The 14,536-nt window shown below is 39.5% G+C and overlaps 1 protein-coding gene across 1 annotated transcript in view; it reads left to right on the forward strand.

The window, feature by feature from the left end:
- Positions 1-14,536, forward strand: part of LPAR1 (lysophosphatidic acid receptor 1) — a 55,218-nt gene that overhangs the window by 14,686 nt on the left and 25,996 nt on the right. The window lies entirely within an intron of this gene.

Consider the following 14,536-nt stretch of genomic DNA (forward strand, 5'->3'; position numbering starts at 1 on the left):
CCAGCCCCGGTTGCACGGTGATGTTGCCCTAGTCCACTGATGTATCCTAGTCCATAGATGCAGCTGTACCCAGTCTGCCAAGACCAAAACTTTGCCTTAGTTCTCACATTACCATCATGATTTTCATGGCTTGGCGCTGTGACTTGTGCTTTCTAGCAGTTACTGTCTGCACGAACAAGGCAGGATAGTTACAGAGCTCTGATTTAGTATAACAACTCTTACCTTAGTTCAAGAAGGAACGTTTTGCTGTCTGACATAGTAACTTGCTTTTTAACCAGAATATGAACTATGTAGACTAACCTGTTCAGCCATTGATGACTTGTGTTCTTATGTGTCTCTTCAGGGAAAGAATACCTCTTTGAGTTTTGTGAGGGAGTACAGAGTGGTGGGCAAAGCCTCTTCTGACTGCCTGGTGATTTGGAAATCTGCCCTTTCCTACCTCCATGATTCTCTGTGCAAAAGACAAGATGAGGGGTTTTGAAAAAAAATAAAACTCAGGTTTTGCAGATTTTTTAGTAAATGGATCCCTTTAGTAAATGTTTTCCCTTCTGGATGAATTGCTGTTCATACAGCAATGGAATATATTCTGCGAAGAGTATGACTGGTCCAGACTTTAAAGACCAAAAAAAAAAGAAAAAGCTATGGGAAATAGTGGGCACTTTTACTAGTGCTATGCAGAGTTGTAGGAGCACATAAATAAAAGTCAATGAATAAATTGCATTTGGTAGTTATTACCGAGCATGCATGGGACTAGAGTTATGTTTGCACTTGGAAGTATAGCTAGTCACTGCACTCTTCCCCTTTCTCCTGTTGGTATGAGCAGAGGTCACTCTGAAGATATGTTGGACCCAGTGTGGCCGCAACACTAGAGGTGTACACAGAACATGAAGTATGTTACTTTCTTTTTCCCCAGTATTGTTCTGGAAACAATGGAACAACTCCGGAGGTTAAGTAGCATTAGTTAGACTGCTGGTGACTCAAATTTAATTGCTGATGTAGTTCAGTAACAGCTCAGATTTCTCATTTAGATTAATTTCAGTAAGATTTGTCAGGACTGCAAGTAGCGCGTGTTGAAATTTTCTGCAAAATTCARCAGGACCTTCTCTTTTTTTGTTACCGATGCAGTCAAATTTACTCATAGGGTTTTGCACATGTTCTGACTTGGCACCTCTTCTAATCTACRTAATGCACCATTTATAGGGAGAGGGAATGTGTTATTTTATTAAATCTGTTGACTATAGTTTGAAGAAAACAGAGGAACTGCCAGGCAGCCACATTCTTCATTCTTTATTTGGATCTAGATCTGCAAAAGGGAAGTAAATAAACCTCTGAGCTTTTTAGGCATGAGGCCTTTGAGGTTGGTGGGAGTTTTTTTCTTTTTTTTTTTTCACCTGAAAAGAGCCAGTTCTTTTCCAGTCAGCTTGCCCTCTACTTCARTATTATTTTGGAAAGGAGTTTTCTCAAGGCAGCTGGTTTTTTTGGTTGGAGGAGTTAAGTCATAGAGCCATCGACAGAAACAATTTTTTTATTTCCATTGACCAGTTTTGCAAGGCCTTTCTTTGCTCAAAGGCATTTCAGAACACACACTCTGTTTCATTTAGTATTGCAACTGCACAGTAAAGAAGTAGCAATACTTTCATCTCCATGTCACCTGTGAGACTCAGCTGCAAGATAAAGAGGGCAGGAAAACAGCTTTAAAAAAATAACCTGCAGCCAAGAAGCAGAAGCAGGGGCATTTGCAGTATCTTGTGATGCTAAATTTTCATATATCAGGATGTTATACTGACTGCTAGCTGATCCATGAGACAATCTCACTGGTTGCCATCAGCAAGATAAGTGCTCTCCTGTATTGCTGAATTTGGGGGGGCAGAGTTATTTTCTGGTTTAAAAAACAAGCAAACATCACTTGGAAGCTCTGTTTAGGAGATGTCTCAGGATGGAGTAGACAGTACAGTTCAGTCAGCCTGTTGATCGATGTGTAACATGGTGCTCTTACACTGCTCAAAGTCTTCTTGCAAGTCTGGTTTAAAATTTTCATGAGAGAAAGATTTAATTTCAAGTGTAGTACTTCCTGAATGCCTTCTTGCAAAGGTAGTGGGGAAAGGCAGAAAACGTGGGTCTCTTAGGCTGCATGGAGGAGCGCCCTGAATGTTTATCAGATGCTGTCTGGCATATTTTCTTTTTTGCATCAGTAAACTTCAATAATACAGAGTGAAAGAACCCTGCCTTATTTAATGATCCAGAGCAGAATAATACATAACTGTTTGAGGCAGAACTCAACTTTTTGCTGAAGGGAGAAGAATGTTTCAGTTTATTCTTAAGACCTCCTCTCCTCTCTCTCATGCCCAGCAACTGGAGCGGGAACAGGGCTGATGTGTGTCAGCCCCCTTAGCCAGAAGGAGGCATTTTGTTTCAAAGGAAAAGCAGAGTACCTTGGGAACCAAATACAACTGGAGATGGGAGGCTAAGTAAACCTGTATCATTCACAGATAAAAGCAAAGTAGTCCTCTTTTTAGTATCTGTATTAAAATGCTGCTCACCCACAAGTAACTCCCATTGTAGTGCGGACAACCATGAACTATTCGTTTGACTTTTAAACGTACATAAACTGGTCTTTCTGAAGTGGTCACCTTATTGATTGTACTCAGAAGCAGAGCCTTGCTTGTGAATGTAGATTGGCATCTTTTCCCCTTTCTTTATCCATGATATACTTTGCGTGGGGCTGGAGGGGGAAGAAATTAACACAAGAGCTTCTTGTTTGTTAGTTGCCTAACACTGCCTGCCTTCCCTGTGTCTTGCTGCCTTGCTCCAAGAGGACGACAGCCACCCCAAAAGGGGGAGGAAAAATTCTCTCCTGATGGCGATGCTGTCAGCATGTGTGAGGTGGAAGCCAATCGCGTTTCATAAGAGGGCTCATTGTTTGGCTAATGACTAAGGCGGCTTGACACTCTGGCTGGAGCGGTCGGGATCTGGCACGCTGCGTCATCCCACAGAGCTACTAGGATATTGAATCCTACGACCAAGTCAAAAGCAGAGAACAGATTTTCTTTTCTTTTTTCATGCCCTTTTGTTTTTTTCTTCTTGAGTAAAATATTTTAAACAGAAGGAAGTGATTTCATAGTTGAGCTCTTTTTCTTTTAACAAGGCTCCTTTTGAAATCTTTCAAATGTGACAAAGAACATAAAGCTCTTTCTCTAGAACATGCCTTTCTTTCGCACTGGGACTTAGGCAGAATTGATCTGTAGTGGCCATAAAATTGCACCTGGGTTGGCTTGAAACTCAATGACACTTTGCGTTTCTCCACTACTATTTGTTCCACTTAAATGAGCAGTCAAGAAAACATGCAGAAACCTAGCAGATACAACAGGCTTAAAGTTGGTGTCCTCCCTTCCATCCTTTCCTTTTTTTGTTATCCATGTTACTTATGTTTAAGGGTAAAGCTAAGCTGTTCTTCCTAGTGGAGGCTACAGTTAAACTCTGAATGCATTTGACTGGGACAAATGTAGGTTTGGTCCAAAAACTGGCAACTAGCAATATCTAACTGCTGTTTGAGGAAGTCATGGTCAAACCTCTGAAGAAGGTTTTCAGAGCTCTAGGCTGAAATACTAGCTGTGCTCTAGACTTCCAAGACCTGGCATAAGACATGAAGGGCTAGCTTTTTAGGAGTTCTCCTGTGGATGCATTTGTAGGTAAGTACCTGATTGAATTACAAGTTTTGGAAAGTTAGCCTGTATATTCTCCTGCCTAAATGCCAATTAAGCGCTGGTCCTTAGTTTGTCAGCTCTTGTTTTTAAAATGAGGAGAACTCTTCCCAATACCTCCATAATGTGTGATTTGGCATTCTTCTCTACTTAGAATTTAGACTTTGTCTGAGATCCTTTCTCTTGTTGTTCACATGCTACAAAGGAAATAATAACGGAAGAAAGCTTTCATATGGTGCATGGTCCTCCTTCAGAATGTATAGAAGTTTGAAATGGTATTGCTAGCCTTCTTTCATAGGAATCAGTCAATAGCTTTTCTTGTGACAGAGCAGAAAACTACTACCCTGAGATAATGATATTGAGGTTTGATACCTAACTTTGTAATAATAATAGCAGCAACTCTTCTTGCATATAGTACAGTGTTGATACTAAGATAATGTCTAATTCAAGTTGAACTTTTCTTCTTTTATTAATCCCTCCTATCTGCCTTCTGTGTGGGGTGAATTTTCAATAGTGTTTGGCCAAAATGAGGCATGCCTAATGAGTTGAGCACCATTGCCACCCCCCCCCCCCCCAGGATGTAGGGAGGGCAAACAGAGAATTCCTGGATACTTTTTCAGTTCCTGGGAATTCTAAGGGTAAGATCCTTAGGCCTTTCCTGCCTGTAAGACCATCCACTTTGTTTGTAGGAGTGTGGTTTAATCTGTAAGATTTGGAAACAAATACGGGCACAGATAAAAAAGTGAAGGCTCTTTTTGTATAAACTGTTTTGGTTTAAAGAAGCCTCACTGTGTTTGAAGACAGTCCCTTGCTCATTATAATGAAGCAATAAATGCAAGGAAAACATCTGGAAGTTCAGCATAAACATCTGGAAGGGTGGAACTGCTCAGTAACAGCTTTTTTTTCCCCTCTCTTTCTGACACAATTATGAATTGCAGGAGAGACTTGTTTTGTACTTTTGTAGCTTTTCTTCCACAACTAGGTAGCAAAGAGGGATAGAAAGAAGCAAAAAACAACTCTGGTAGTGCACTGAGTTTCAACATATGGTTTAGCAAGATAGCTAAAGCAAATAAAATGCACTATCAATAACTTGTGACCTTTCTGGGTGATTGATTGATATACAGCATTTCTTTCACAGATGAAAAACATGAAGTGTTCTGCGGGCACATTTTTTAAAAGATGTTTTCAATATTTACAGGGTCTCTTTTGTAAATGACATGCAGTCTGCATCTTTTCCTGTCTTCCTCCCCTCATGTATTAAGAACATTAGATTTTCTTTAGAAAGTGAAAATCACAGAATCACAGAATCACAGAATCGCTGAGGAAGGGACCTCTGGAGATCATCTAGTCCAACCCCCCTGCTCAAGCAGGGTCACCTACAGCACGTTGCACAGGATCGCATCCAGGCGCGTTTTGAATATCTCCAGAGAAGGAGACTCCACCACCTCTCAGGGCAAGAACATGAATTAGTGCTACAACTTCAATGTTGCTTCAGCAGAGGCATGTCTTTATTTCCATACCACTCAAACAGTGTCAGATGGTTACCTGACATGACCTGTTTCCACTGGGCCCCAAAACTTAGAAGCATTGACATACCTAAGCTTTATTAACTGTATTTTGCCAGTTACCAAATAAGTGGTCCCGAGCTGAGGTGAAGATGATATTGTCTAGACAGAGCTTGGTTATGGCTTTACTTATACTTTGGCAGACCATTGCTGTCCGTAAAAAGTTATCCTGATAGTCCAAAGCAAACATGGGTTTTGGTAGTGCAGTGTATCAATAGCAGGATGTTTCAGAGAGGCAAGGATTTAACTCAGTGCCCTCTGACTGGAAAGTGATAACTTTACCTATTCATCCTGTCCCTGAGGAGTGCTGGTGGCACGGTGTCCGCTGAGGTCTTGAGCAGCATTTTTCCTGAGATCAGTGAAAATGAGCGTGTCATCTTAGCTTGAAGACATCATTCCATGCAGTAGTTGTGGCCCAGATGGGAAAGCAGTAGCTATCAGTTGTTTTTTCCTTATTATTATTGTATTCTCCTTAGAGAATTTAGGTGAGGAGTGAGATCAGGCTGGTACTAGATGAGGATGGCATGTTTTACAGCTTCTTCTCTAGCAGTGGAGACATGAGAAGCCATAAAAACAGGGTTACCTTGTGGCCAGCATGAGGGCTTGTTCAGAGTCACCCACCCTGCCTGACCCCTGTGCCACAGTAATGTTGCTTGTATATTGATTTAGTCCTAAAGGAAAAACAGCGCAATAAACTCTGGAACTAGCACTGGCAATATGAGTCTGACCATCAATGACCTTCTGTTCTAAAACACAGAGTGCAGTATGCGCAGTCCCGGTGTTTTTAGATAAGTGTATTTTAACAGTGCACAAACTGTGAATTTAACCCACAGTCAAGTAAACTGGGAAATTGCAACTGATGACTGTAGTCGAAATGGAACACATGTCATATAGTTTATAAGACTAATTCTTATTACCACTGTATGGGGAGGAAACGGTTCACAATAAGTGCTTTCAAAGCTGTAGCATGARTGCAAAACTTTAAAGCTCTGTCATCAGATATTTGAATGAAGGAGTCAAGTCTTCATTTAAAATCCTGTAAGATTTCTTTTGTGCTTGAAAAACAATGACTTCAATTTCTTTATATTTTCTTCTTGGAAGTCCTTAAGAGCAATCGTCTGAAGCTTCCATTGAGAAAAATAGAGAACACCTACAGTTTGGGGAGGGGGTGAGGTTCCGGATTAGGCTGTTACAACTTGTAAAGTATACTTTTTCTTTTTTTCCCATGTGTCATGTGACATTTTGGTATTGACTTTAAAAAAAAAAAGTCAGTGCATATTCAGTTTGCAAGTAGGTCAAAAGAAATGGAAGTCTTCAGATTGTTGCTTATATTTGTTAAAGGATTTTAATATGAAATCATTTTGATTCAGTAACAAAAATTGAGTTTTCTTGTCTATCACCCATAACAAGAATGGACTAGTACATTTTATATTCATGCATATAAATGCCTATTTTTTATTTTCTTGATAAATATACCTTGTTTACTATATTAACTAGATGTACCGTTGTTTTACGAAAGGAAGATGGTAATTTTCATGAGGAAATATTAAAAAGAAACAGGCACTTTTCATCAGCAAGATGGGGTTTATACTTTCAATTGAAAGAATGGAGGTATGAAAACTTGCTAAAGATCTAAGTTGTAGTCTGTACATAATTAAGGGATGATTGAAAGTGCGTCCTAAACTTAAGACACTTTGGACTTGAGTAGGGTGTTTTTTGTTTGCTTGGTTTATGCTGCTAGTAAATGCAATTCGATATGTACTCTGTGCCACTGAACTGGTCTCTCTAAATATCATTCACTAGTCATTTTTTCCCTGCCATTTATACTCCTCTAAATAAATTCGTTTATCTTCTGGATTTTTAAATAGTAGCCCCAAACCAAACCAAATCTCTTCTCAGTACTGCTTTGCTGGCAACACTATTGAAAGAGGAAAGAATAGGGAAGCAGGGCAACTAGAAATCACRCTGTGGTCAGTTTGTGTGATAAACTTCATAAGCAGCTTTGTTTTTCAAAGCAAGCCCCCATGCAAGCTGTCATGGTGCTTTGGATTCAGACAACTCTTCCTCTGTACCCTGCGTCTGGTTGGGTGTACTGAAAGTTTGGTTCTAAGTGTTTTYCTTAATTTCTTCACTGCCTCTCCAATGAAATCGATAGCATCCTCAGATAAAACTGCTGTGTCCTTGGTAAAGATCTTCTCTCTAAAGTATTCCAAGCATCCGTGTGTAATTCATTACTTCTCCCTGGGGAAACCATTTGGAAGTTTGCCCCTCTTTACCCCCGTCAGTTGAGAATAAGTGTTATTTATTTTCATTTAGGATCCTTTGAAACTGTGCTTTGAGGAACTTCCATCATTTCCCAAGGCATAAATGTGGTTTTATTTTATTTTATTTTGGAAGGCGGAAAATCCTCTAGTAAATCCATTCCTTCACATATGATGGAAATGATGCCTTGTTTAATAAAATTCTTTCTCCCAACTTCAGCATAATATATTACCTTTTCAGAGAGGCAATAAATTCAAAGGGCAAATGAAGCTCTCTGGATTCTTCCAGGAATAGCAAGTTAGAGATAAACCTTGAGTAATTCTTGGTTTGTACTTGGTGTTCAGCTTTTGATAAAGGTTCTTGGAATTGCTTGCATAGGTTGTCTCTTGTTTCCAAAAGACTTCTAAAAAATGAATTTCTTTAAATAGCAAAACTGAAGCTTCTTCTTGGCCAAGGGAATTCATTTTTACTTTTCTTTATGAATAATAGGATTTGGAAAACACATCCTTGCCCCCAAGCAATAGAAGACAACCTTCTGTCTTGGATCCAGGTGAAACAGCAAACTGCTGGCTAAGGAGTGAAATTCACTTAGTGAAAACATGCACTAAACCAAAGTGAATTAGTACCATATCTCACTTCCTGCGGTTTAGCAGTGCTACAGCCAGGTTTTTATTTGTCAGCCTGGGCTTCTCTGAATTAGTTGTGTTAGAGACCTGTTTGTGGGAGATTTTCCATAACCCAGAATCACTATAAATATTGAGAAAAGCTGAAGGCCCAGGATAGAAATTATAACCAATAAAAAATGTGAAATTCAGCGTGTGCAAGAAGGTCTGCATGTGAAGTCTCCGTGCATGGCTAAAACCCAGTGATCTTAGACTCTTGAGCTGAATTTTTTTGAACAGAAGATGGGAATCCATACTTTAAGAGGGACACCAATAATGCTTTCACGAAATGGCTTCTTGCAAGATAACATTTTTATTCTCTAGAAAGCATATAGTTTTAAGGTTTTAGTAATTTAAGCAAAAGGTTTGCAATCTGAGGTAACGTCCAAGTCCAGCCACTGGCTTGTATTCTGATCTTTAAGATACCATTTGTGCTTCCTGAATATTGGCGAACTCCTCTCAACTGCTAAGCTACGACAGCAAGGCCAAATTTACAGCTAGATCTCAGCTTGAGRAGCTATGTGAACAAAAATGTCAGCTGTTAACTTGTCACATTGCACAACTGTATTCAGTGAGGCACTGAACAATCATTTGTTTCCAACAATGGAAAACATCTAGAACAAGAGACTACTTTGTGGGAGAGGAGAAGTGGTGTTACTTCTTGTGTGTTGTTTCATTTCACATGAACAGTATGCGTAAGTATTCTGGGCTGTCTATTTATCTAGGGTATTCCATGAATATAGGAAAATATAATGTCAGATCAAAAATTCTCTCTCTCATTATAGTTTCAGTGAAATTATGGCTCTTAACATCAAAATACAAAATTCATAGAAATGCTTGCTGAGTTATCTGAAATATAGTGGCTGGCTTTCTCCTGGTTAGTGTGCTAGGAAATAACTAGCAATGACTATTAGCCTTTAAACAATAGCTGTTGTGTCTCCATCATTTTAGTCTTAACATGAAAAACGTGTTAAAGGAAACGGCTTAGGTTTTTTAGTTAGTATCTTTTGACCCTGAATATAAATAAAAAATGTGATTCTGAGCATTTCTGGTTCTGGTTTTATTAAAACAGCTTCCTGTTTCATGCAGCTGGGAATGCTGTTGTCGAACTCACAGATATTTTCTTCCAAATGTCCTTTTTTTTTTTTTTCCCCCAGCCCTACCACGAGTAAGTTTCTGTCATGCACTTGCACATTTGGTGTACTGCTTAGACGCTTAAAGCAACAACAACAGCAAAAATCCCCACTCTTTGTGCAGTCTGAGGCCTCATACCCATTCCTCTTTGCTCAGCCCTAGAAAAGAAAAGGGAGCTCCCAAAACACAGGACTGCTGGTGCGGGTTTGCAGGGCTGGGCCCTGTGATAGGAGACAGTGCTGAGAAGAGCAATTCCCAGAACGGTGTACGAGCTGATGGAGAAAACAGGCAGAGGAGGTGTTGGCACTGCGCTGCCCTGTGGTCACAGGAACACTTCCTCTGATTTTATTTGCTGGTCATCATGAGCGCAAAGTATCCTTTCCGTAATGCTTGTCCTTCAAGCTTGAGAGCAGCTGTTGGATTTTTAACTGCTTCTCTTTCACCACAAAACAAGGCAAGGAAGCAAGAGGGTTACTCCTGACTGAAGGATGGCTCTGCTTTCCATTACGAGGACTGGTAAACTACAATGCAGGTGAGAAAGTCCAAAAACACAGTAAAAAGAACAGTATTTTTGTACCCTGATCACTCTGCTTGAGTGATCTGTATCTTTCATTGATAGAAATCTTTCTACCAGGCTCTAAGCATGACTTTCTTAACTTAGGTCTGACTTTGCTTAAGATGTTTGTCAGGCTTCCAGTCTTGAAAGTTCATTTTCCTTGTAGCCAAACAGGGAAACACTGAGATTATGTTCAGGTGTTGTTTCTTGTGTACGTGACGGATTCATTCCAAGGTTCACTTCCGTCTTGTTCCTTCATTTCCCTTCTTCATACTCACTCTTGTCAGGATGCTGAGAGCAAAAACAAACAGACTTTTGACAGTGTTGAGGTGGCTGCCACAGTGGTGCTTTTTCCTTCTCCTGTTATTCGCTTTAGCCTTACCATTACCTTGTTTTTCGTCTGCTTCTCAAGGGCCTTGTGAGAACATCATGACAGGAAACGCTCCTTGGTGCATGATGTGGGAATTATCTGGGTGTTAGCAAACTGCAAACAATTACATGGATATGGTAAGGCATTATTCCTCCTAAGGTCTCAATGTAGTCATCCGAGATTGCTTTCAAGAATGTGATGTTAATGTGCGTGACTAGAATTGATCTCTCTTTCTATCTCAGCTACAGTGGACCCTGCCAGCTCCTAAAATTTCCTATTAAAGAAACTAATAAACATCTTAGTGTTTTTGAAGAGGGTATGTAACTACAGGTCTGCAGGGATGTGCTGCTGCAAAAATCAGATCTTTGCAGAAAAGCAAGTCCTGCCTGTTCCTGCCATCATGAGATGAGGACTGCTGCATCACAGCTTGGCCCTGTGGCAAGGCTTGTGGTTGTTTGTGTGCATGCATTTATGTCTTCCCCCTTCCTTCCTGCTTCCCACAGCTGCTGTTTCTGAAGGCATGGACTCATCAGTAACTCAGCTTTCCTTAAAATATGTTCTTTTATTTGTTTTATTATCCTGTGTGGTGAGAAAGGTCAAAAAACATGATCCAAAAGAGCTCAAAGAAAAACCTGGAAAGCAAATAAAAGGAATCTGAGTTTGTGTGGAAGGTTACAAGACTTCAAAAACTATGACATCAGTTGTTAAGTTTGAAGCATTTCTTTTCACTGCTTGAGTGTTCTCAGTCATGGGCATTTGTGCTTGTTAATGAAGCACTTACACTAGGTGAACCATAATAACTGAAAATCTCAGGTTCTGGTATGTAAACCTACCAGTGAACAGGAGATAGTGAGACAACCAGGGATAAGTGCTTTGAAGTATGTGAACACAGTGACCTTAAATTCTGCAACTGGGGAAGTGAAAATTTGGTCTATAAAGCTGTTCTAGACATACCTGCCAAAGGGCTGTCTGCCATTGCAGCCTGCTGTTAGGAGAACAGTGTCTGTGTCTTGCAATAGGTTGAAACAGTAATTTCTTGATATTAGTGCTAAAAGCCTGTGAGGTTATTAAAAAAAAAAATGCCGCAAATAAATGAGGAAAGTGAAAGAAAGAACTTTTTTTGGATTTCTTGTGTTTGTCTGTCTACTTGGGTTTTTTGCCTTTAATAAAGGACTTGGTACCTGAGTATGAATTTGCTAATATAACCATAGATATGCAAGGACTGTTAAGATTTCTGAGATATCTTCCTTCTTCAAAGAGGAAGTCATCTCCTAAAGAAGAGAGAGGGAATCTATCTATGACAGGCAGGAAAAGCTGTCCAGCTCCTGCATTTTACCTCCTCTTCATGAAAATCCTTTCCTGGACTCAGTACCTTCCTTGTTCTCCTAAAAGCAGTTCTGGGAGCTGGTTCTCATCTTCTGATATTGATGTAACCTCAGCAAGAACTTGTTCTTACATATGGCATTGATTATTCTCTTCTCCCATCATTTGAAGTTGCTCTTAAGTGCTGACTTTTTATTTCTCTAGAAGTACAATGAATAATGTAGAGAGGAGTTTCCTCAGGAGAAACTCTTATTTATAAAGAGAAACTATATAAATCTATTGCATATTAGTATAAACAAATGCTGTTTTCTTCCATTAAAAAACTAGAATTTAAAATCGTAGTTAGTAAAAGGAAAACTGAAAGAAATTTTAACAAAATATTATGTAGCTCTAGATGCATAACTGGATTAGTTGGCTGATTGTTTTTTTTGTTTATTTTTTAAGTTGGTTACCTTTGGTAATTATGAAAAWGATGGCTATTCAATGATATTTAATGAGGGATTATCTGCCATAACTATAACCTACTTATACAACAMGAAGGAAAGGGCACAGTGCAAACTGTGTGCTCGTTCATCTGAACTCGAACAGTTGTACTAATGCTCCAAAACGTGCCGGGGTACAGAGTTGGGAACCCAGTGTCATCCGCCAGTCTTCTGTGTGGCAGGCTGCCCAGCAGAGCCTGCACGGTGCCAGTGCTGATACCATTGCACGTGTGTTTCAGTTAGCCCCAAGGATTTCAAGGAAAGACTTCTACATGTTTACCAAAAAAAGTTCCATTTCAAAGTTTAGAGTGAACTGAAGAGGAACAGGCTGTTTTCTGATTTATCTCTTCAGCTGACGTGCAGTGCGAAAAATGACGTCTAACTGATAACTGTATTACAAAGTCAATCATCTTGTTCCTGCTAATCAGCAATTGATGCTACAAGTTCTACTCTTAATAAAAACAGGTTACATTTAAAAGTTTACTATCCTAGCCATGAATTTGGGTAATTACTTCAGGGAATGAGATGTCTGCCTTCAAGATATGACAGTTTCATGGGGAAATATATTTCTTTCAGAAATACATAGTAAGAAACTGTTATCTTTAGGTGATGTGGAATTCAACTGCTTGCTCCCATTTAATTTGCAAAATGGCTATACTGAGGTAGCTTAATTCTAGACTTGAGAAAGCCTCATGGGTAGGGAAGCAAGGTACAGGCGGAAGAAGTTATTTCATGTTATTTCTGGTGATAGAAAGGCGTAGCATTTCAGTTCTGCTGGTACCACACTGTATAAGGCAGGGTGGGTATTACTGTTTTGGTGTTTCTAACTCCTGTTTATATAGGTCAGAATGGAACTTTAAAATTTCTAATATAAAAACTGTCTTGAGCTGGCAGACCTGCAAAGCAAGGTTTTTGCCTTGCACTCCTAAGACATACTGCCTTTTTAAGTATTTATATGATTATAAATGTTAGTTTTGGTGGGGTTTACTGTACTGTTTAGTTTGTAGGGTTTGCCTTGGTTCCTCTTTCTATAGGTGGTTTTGTGACAGTTGGAGTATAAAAGTAAATCCCTGTGTCCCATTCCTAACTGCATTTCAGGCTTGCTTCTCTAGGTACTGCAAGCTTTGGTGTTGTGAACATGAGTGTGTTAGTCAATTACAGAGGTAAGTAAGTACCCAGGTACTTACACTGAACTAACTGGTTCATGTTCCAGGAGAAGTTCCCCTGCCTTTGTCATGCAGGAAAACAGGAAAGATATTGTAAGTCCTCATTTACATAGAAGAAGGTATATGCCCAAGCAAAAAAATGTAAGGATTGCATGGAAGAAAGCCAAAAAATATTAAGTCTTGGACTTTTGCCCTCTTATGCTATAAAAAAGCCTAAGTGTATTACTAGTTTCCAGTGGTTGATTTCTGAAGTAATACTAATGCAGAGAGATATCTGACCCCTTAACTTACTAATCGAAAACTTCTATGCGGTATGGGTTTCCTAGTAATGGTTACAAGTGAAAACGTGAACCCACTCTCCCCTCCCCAGCAGCTCTTTTGTTTACATACTGCTGCACACAAAAGAAACTGCTATGTATTTCTTGGAGTTCTTGTCTGCACTACCTTTTGAGCTTTCCAAACACTTGTTAACTGTTTGCAACTTCAGAAATTTGCCATTCCTGCTCCTTGGAGGAGTGGAGGAATGCATCTGAGGAGACAACAAGCTTTTCTTCTACTTTGAGGCAAGGGGTGAATGTAATGAAGTGGTCCTCCTGCTATTCTCAGGTATTTTAGTCTTTAATCCTCCATGTGAGAATGAGAAATTTTTATCTTCTTTTTTTTATCTAGGAAGGAAATGGAGAGGTGATGGTCTGCATTTTAGGTAGTTCAAAATTACGCCTCCATTTTTTACCTACAGCTTAGCTTTCAAGCTAATTCATACTTCAGTGTATGATTTGTAGGCTAGGCCTATTCATACTTTGTGTTTTTTACATCATTCCAGAATAGCAAAAGGCTTGCTTGGTCAACTACCCTTCTGCTGTAGACTCTGGAGCATGTACCATAAATAAGTCAAAATCTCCATTTGGTAACTACATTAACAGCACATCAAACTTTTAAGTTACCTCAGTTGCAGGTGTGAAATATGTTGAAAACCAAAAAAGGTTTGCATTGAGAGAGCTGCACATTTCATGACAAGATGCTTTTCATGGAAGATGCTTTTCAAAGAAGGTCTTCACACTGACTTCCTAGAAATCACCCAAAATGTAAGTTGTGCTGCTGGAAGCCAATGAAGGGTCACACAGGTGCCAGTGGGGTACTGAAAGGGTTTCCCATCTTAATGTGCAGACTGGATGTGGGAGTTGGTGCACAAGGCTTAAAGACTAAAAAGTCTGTAAGGTTGACCGTAGCATGAAGAAAAGACTTTATACAAGTAAGATAAAGAGGTAAATTGCTTCATTTTTAATTTGTGCAATATTGTGTTTAAGGGGTTGAC

Source organism: Apteryx rowi, unplaced genomic scaffold (genome assembly GCF_003343035.1).
Source record: "Apteryx rowi isolate R43461 unplaced genomic scaffold, aptRow1 scaffold_182, whole genome shotgun sequence".
Classification (NCBI taxonomy): domain Eukaryota; kingdom Metazoa; phylum Chordata; class Aves; order Apterygiformes; family Apterygidae; genus Apteryx; species Apteryx rowi.